General features: G+C 46.5%; 1 long non-coding RNA gene across 1 annotated transcript; it reads right to left on the bottom strand.

Moving 5' to 3' along the window:
- Positions 1-933: 933 nt before the first annotated feature.
- LOC137211254 (uncharacterized) lies at positions 934-6,241 on the bottom strand. The gene is made up of 3 exons (XR_010936979.1): positions 6,141-6,241; positions 2,158-2,598; positions 934-1,499 (listed from the first exon to the last, which is right to left on the bottom strand). It is a non-coding gene; the product is annotated as an uncharacterized lncRNA (long non-coding RNA).

Genomic DNA, 6,241 nt, shown 5'->3' with positions numbered 1-6,241 from the left:
AGAGAAGTGAAAAGGAAGTGGCCGTGTCCCCCAGAAGCTCAGGGACCTGGGGGGATGGGAACAGGGGACACGGGGAGCTGGGGGAGCTGATCCACTAAAAGTCCCTGATCACACCTGACCTTTGCCCCCAAGGCTTTCGACAGCAGTTTAAGGTATTTACACTTGATTAGAGCTCAGAAGGTCATGAGTAATATCCATCAAAACTGGAGGAGACGACACAGCTGGAGCCTGGCTGAGGCCTCCAGCGTGGCCAAGAGAATGCCCATGGTCCAAGCTGAGATTCTCACACTGCCCAGAGAGATCCACTTTCCCTGTGCTTACAGATCTTTCAGGAGCCTTTCTACATGGTCAAAATAAACCTATCCTTGAACAACTAATTAGTGCTAATGTGTCAGGAGAGGTTAAGAGATTCGCGGTTCTACACGCCCCTCCGCAGGGTACTGGGGTTTGACGGTGGAATTTTGGTGCGGTGAGCAGTGAGGGAACAGTCTAAGCAGAGGGCATTCCCAGTTCTTTCCTCTCGGGTGATGGAGGCCATCTCCTTTGCTTGCATGCACAGCTGCCTCCGAGGGGAAAATCCTCCTCGTCATGGCCATGTCCTATGCAGCCACTAACACAGACGCATTCCTACAGCCCTTCAGAAACCAGGCAGAGAGCACTGCTGGGGCCCAGAGGCAGCCATGGGAGAACGTGCAGGTGGAACATCACACAGAGCTGGTCCAGCCCGACTCACAGTCCCAAGCTGAGAAACAGCATCCCTTCTTCAAAAGAAGAGACGAGAGCCTTCTTGAGCTGCTTTCTTCCTGCAGTCATGGCCAAGTTTAAAGTCAAAGACATTAGCACCTACTCAGGGGCCCTTTTGATACCAGCAGAGCTCACAGCATTGAAAAATGGAGAGTGTGGAGAACCTAGAACAACCCAGCAGAGCAGCAATGGCTATGGGACGGGGTAGTGTCTTCAGACACGGATCGGGGGCATTTCTGGCTCAGCCCATCCTAGGCCTTTTATATTCACTAAGTGATCTTCTGACTTGAATTGTTTCCCAAACAGGCTCTGCTGTCAGAAAGAAAGAGTCATTCGTTTTTTCAACAAATATATTGATCCCCCACTATCTAAGCCAGAATGAAAGAATATAGTTCAATAGGAAAGGGAGATGGTAGTAAAAAGGCCTCTCATGGTGTGTATGGGCACCAGGGGAAGCCCAGGGTACTACAGTGGCATGGAGGGGGCATCTCAATCAGAGGGTTGGGTCAGGGACAGCTGCTGACTGGAAGATGACTGGATATGAAGGACAAGTACGATTCGAGAGACAAAGTGAAGGAAGGCATCCCAGGATGAGGCGCCCACATGGCTGCACCAGAAGGAGGCATGAAATGTCCTGGCCCCTCCCTTACTTCTCTGGAACAGTCCCTCAGAGCTGAGAGGCTGCCATCCCGGGCTACAGTCCTCAGTAAGGCCACCAGGTAAAGCAGAATTCTCAACACAACGCTGGAAATCAACTACAATTTAAAAAAAAAAAAACCACATAATTCTCAACTTTTATGTTGTGCGTTTTTTTTCAGTCAACATACCTTAAATTATGACACTGAATTCTTGTGGGTATGGTCTGCCAAGCAGGTCATCCTGGGACCACATCGCCCACCCTAGTCTTGTTTCTAAGTCTCAAAGTTGAAGCCCAGAAGATGTAGGAAACCAATCCTTAGAATCCTGGTATGTGGCCAAGACTTGCCTTTTACCCCATGTGGAGTAAAGGGGTGCAGGCCATCTGTGTAGCTGCAGGCGACGGAGTGGCAGGTGCTAGAGCTAGAAAGGAGAGCTGGGGACCAATTTCAAAAGGGCTCCTAGGCCATGCCAGCAAGTTGCCACATGTCTTAAAAGCAAACGATTGTCAGTATGTTATCAACGTGTTCCGTTTTCAACCTGATGCAGGAAGGACATATTTAAGCCTGAATACACATTGTTGAAAGTGGTGACTTGCCAACCACTCTTCGGCACCCCCTACAGTGCATCGGGAGGCTGTGGGGGACATACTAGTACTAAAACCCCGCAGAAATGATAGACGGTTGTACTTGACCTCATCAGCTTTCATCTAAATTAATGGAAAATGGTTTCTTGTTCCCTTTACTCTTATATTTTACTGTAGGCTCCCTTATGTACCTGAGGTTGGAATCCCAGGTGGGGAGGTGATATATCTCAGGCCTTGTTCAGGGGTGGAACTCGCTTCTCAAGTCTCAACTCCAAGATAAATATGTCATTCCTGCCAAGCACTCAGCTTCCAGAAATGGCCATGATGAAAATGCTTCGTGCAGTGCAGCACCAGAGGCGCAATCCAACTTCAAAAGGGTATCGACTGCGCCGTGTTCAGGAAAAGTGTAGAAAAAGAAGAGCCCCTCAAACAGAAAAGCTAAAACATCCCACCACCTAAACTCATCTTGGGAAGAAGGAAAAGAAACTGAGCTGATCTCCTGGGGCACCACATTTGCTCCAAGAGGCCCTCTGTTCACACTGTGTTGGAGTGTGTGGACTTGTGTCCAGCCGTGTCCAAATCTACTCTTTGTAAACAGACAACTTCCAGGATTCTGGTTACCATCATGCCTCCTGAGCAAAAGAGATAATGAAACATTTATATAATTATCACAAACTATATAATTATCACCTGCCAATATATTTCATGTTTTTTAGATCACTTCTGGGGGGGGGGAAGTTAAGGGCAAGGGCCCTAGAGACAGATGGCTCGTTTCAAATTCTAGTGGATAAGAATCTGCCTGCCAAGGCAGGGGACATGGGTTCGAGCCCTGGTCAGGGAAGATCCCACATGCCGCGGAGCAGCTAAGCCCATGCGCCACAACTACTGAGCCTGCAGGCCACAACTACTGAAGCCCGCACACCTGGAGCCGGTGCTCCACAACAAGCGCAGCAAGAGAAGCCACTGCAATGAGAAGCCCGCGCACCGCAACAAAGAGTAGCCCCCGCTCGCCACAACTAGAGGAAGCCCACGCATAGCAACGAAGACCCAATGCAGCCAAAAACAAATTAATTAATTTAAAAAAGAAAAAAATTCTAGTGGAGTCTTTCTGACCTCCCTAAGCCTCAGTTTCCTCAGCTATAAAATAGAGGCAATAAGTAGCACCTACCTTAAAAAAACTGTGGCAAGGGTTAAATGAGTCATTCCACAGGAAAATTCAGGATTCAGATCGGCACATACTAAATAGCCAATAAATATTAACACTTCTTATGGTTTGATTATTCCCACCAGGAGTCAGAGTCTCAGGTTTTGTCTGGGACACATCAGTTTGTTCTGCAAAGACAGACTTTACCCTGTAGCTAAAATTTCTGCCTCTCCTCTCAGCTAACACTTTTAAATCCATGTTTTTAAGGGCCTAGGCAAGAGGGTGAGGATGAGTCAGCTACTAAACATCAAATTAACATCAGTGGCATTTTGTCCATATATAAAAAGCAACACTTGTACTATGAAATAATATGGATTTTTAAGGAAGACTCATGCCAGGAGTCTCCATTCCAAACCTACTTAAAGATATGTCAAGCAGAGAAGCAACACACAGCACCATTCAAAATCCCAAAAGTCACTCTTTGCCGAAACTTCAAATTACTAAGGATGAGATTGGTACTATATTTCTAAAGACAGAAATCCTAGGGACAATGAACAAGAAGAAAAAGACACCTTACAAAGGAAAACCCAGCTCCTTTTATACCTGTCTGTAGCCGTCTAGGCTCGCTTAACATTGAAGTACTGTTTAAAAAAAAAAAAAAAAAAAAGCCAAATCAGGTTTCATGAACTAATCTGTGTGGTTTATAAAAAAGTAATCATTTGGTTTGTCGAACAGTTGACAGCCTGACTTCCGATTTTAAGCTTTGCCACCCTGAATTATTATCATCTTTAAAACGTTAGGAAAAGCAGAGGCAAAGCCTTGCCCTTTTTTTCTGGCCTCTCTTGTTTGCTTGCAGTGAGACTCTATTTAATACCTTCAGAATTTGCTCTTGCCTTGAAGCAATAGACAAGTATGTGCTGCTCTGTTCTAAATATGGGAACAGCCAGTACGAATAGAAGATTGAAGATTTGCTTTGAAGCTGGATGTTGCCAATGCAGAGCCTCTCCCAAATGCTGGGAGCAGGCAGCAGGGCCCTGCAGAGGGAGAGCTCCCTGCTTTTAACCATAACATATTAATTCTGGGCAGTGTTTGGTTAGACCGAAGGTCAGGAATCTGATTTTGACCTCACTGCTCACAGGAATCCCATGGGAATCCTGAGAGTGGCTGAATGAGTACTGTGATATTACTAATAATTCATAATGATAACATCCCAAGTTTCTTGTTTTAGTGCTTTTTATCTCCCAAAGGTTTCAAATCACTTCCCAGACCCCTTGTTTCACCCCCTGTTGACTTGTAACCGAGTCAGGCACAGAATATTGCCCTGTGTCAAGAATACAGCCACACTGAGCCTTTTTAAGCAGGAACTGGAGAAAGATAACCACTGAAAATTAAAGTGTAAATTTTAGGTAGGCAGGTTAGAATTATCCACTTGAAATCAAGCCAATAAATGAAATTTAATACCCTTCTTCTGTGAAAAGCACCCGGGCAGCTTTTCCTGAACATAAACAGAACTCAGATCTCCATCTCCTGTAACTCACCGTTTCTCAGCCTTGGCATTATTGACGTTTGAGACTGGATCATTTTCTGTTGTGGGGTGCAGTGGCGTCTCGTGCACTGTAGGGTGTTCAGCAGCACCCCTGGCCTCTACCCACTAAATGCCAGTAACACACACACATACACACACAGAGTTGTGACAACTGAAAATGTCTCCAGACATTGCCAAATGTCTCCTGGGGGGCAAAACTGCCCTCAGCTGAGAACCACATTGCTCTAACTCACTACATTAGCAAGGGAGGTTAGAAGCTACTGAATTACCAGAATCTTTCATTCCTCCAGATTGCTCACAGGATTCCTTGTGAAAGAGGGGCACTTACCTGCTTTTAGGATGCAGGGAAACTTCAATTATGAAATACGACTTCGATTATGAAACAGGGACCTAAAATTAAGTAACCCCCCCCCAAAAAATTAAAGACAATACACAACCCTAGACTATCAAATGCACCCTCCCCCGGGTAACAGGGGATCTCTTCCTGGCATGTAATCTCCCCCAAAGGATTGTTGTAGGTTATAACAGGATAGCACTGCAACATCCAGACATCCACTGTTCACACCCGGCTCTCAAACTTCCTCGGGTCGGAGTTCCTCTCTCTTCTGGAATCTAGAGTCTCTGTCAAACTGCAGAACTGAGGCCTGCATCTAATTGCCTGCAGACACTGTGATAATCCCAGCCCCCTCTCTGACCGCCCCCATGCCCTGCAGCTTCTCATCCTCCCCCATGTCACCCAAAAGACCTCCTGGGCCCTCAGCTCCAGGAGCGTTCCCTCACTGCCTGGTCCACATGCCCTCCACACCCCAGAAGACAGTGGGGATCTCAGACTCTCTCATCAGAGTTTGTATCATGAACCCCTTCCCTGCTCACATCTACAAAAATACATTTTGTACTTTCAAAACTTTTTATTTTGAACTAATTTTAGACTCACGGAACAGTTGCAAAAATAGTACAGAGATTTACGTATATCCCTTTTTATGATCTGAATGCGGTGTCCCCCGGAACCCCCAAATTCAAATGTTGAAACCCTATTGCCCAATGTGATGGTATTACGAGATGAGGTTTGGGGAGGTGCTTAGGTCATGAGGGACCCTCATGAATGAAATCAGTACCTTATAAAAGAGGCTCGAGAGCTCCCTATCACCCCTAAGACACAGCAAGAAGGCAGCATTTATGAACCAGGAAGCAGGCTGTCACCACAGACTCTGTCGGCACCATGATTTTGCATTTCCAACCTCCAAAATGGTAAGAAAGAAATGTCTGTTGTTATAAGCCACCCCGTCTGTGGCATTTTGTTATAGCCGACAGTACAGACTAAACGCTCCTCGTCCAGCTTCCCCGAGTGTTAACATCTTACAGACCCATACCGCAATTGTCTGAACGTCACTCGCAAAGCCTACGGGGGTCCCTGGGGAAAATAAGATGGCATCTAGGTGATAAGGTCTAAACGCTTCTTTTGCGCGTAGTGTAGTTTCACTTGCCTGTAGGGGGCCACGTGCAGAGGCCTCGCACCCAACGAGTCGCATTACGGCTCCCAGCGTAGGACGGCCCCATCCGACACTTCAGCTGCAGGCCGTGTGCA

Source organism: Pseudorca crassidens, chromosome 18 (genome assembly GCF_039906515.1).
Source record: "Pseudorca crassidens isolate mPseCra1 chromosome 18, mPseCra1.hap1, whole genome shotgun sequence".
Taxonomy (NCBI): domain Eukaryota; kingdom Metazoa; phylum Chordata; class Mammalia; order Artiodactyla; family Delphinidae; genus Pseudorca; species Pseudorca crassidens.
The sequence above is the reverse complement of the archived record's forward strand: the minus strand, read 5'-3'. Positions and strand labels throughout refer to the sequence as shown.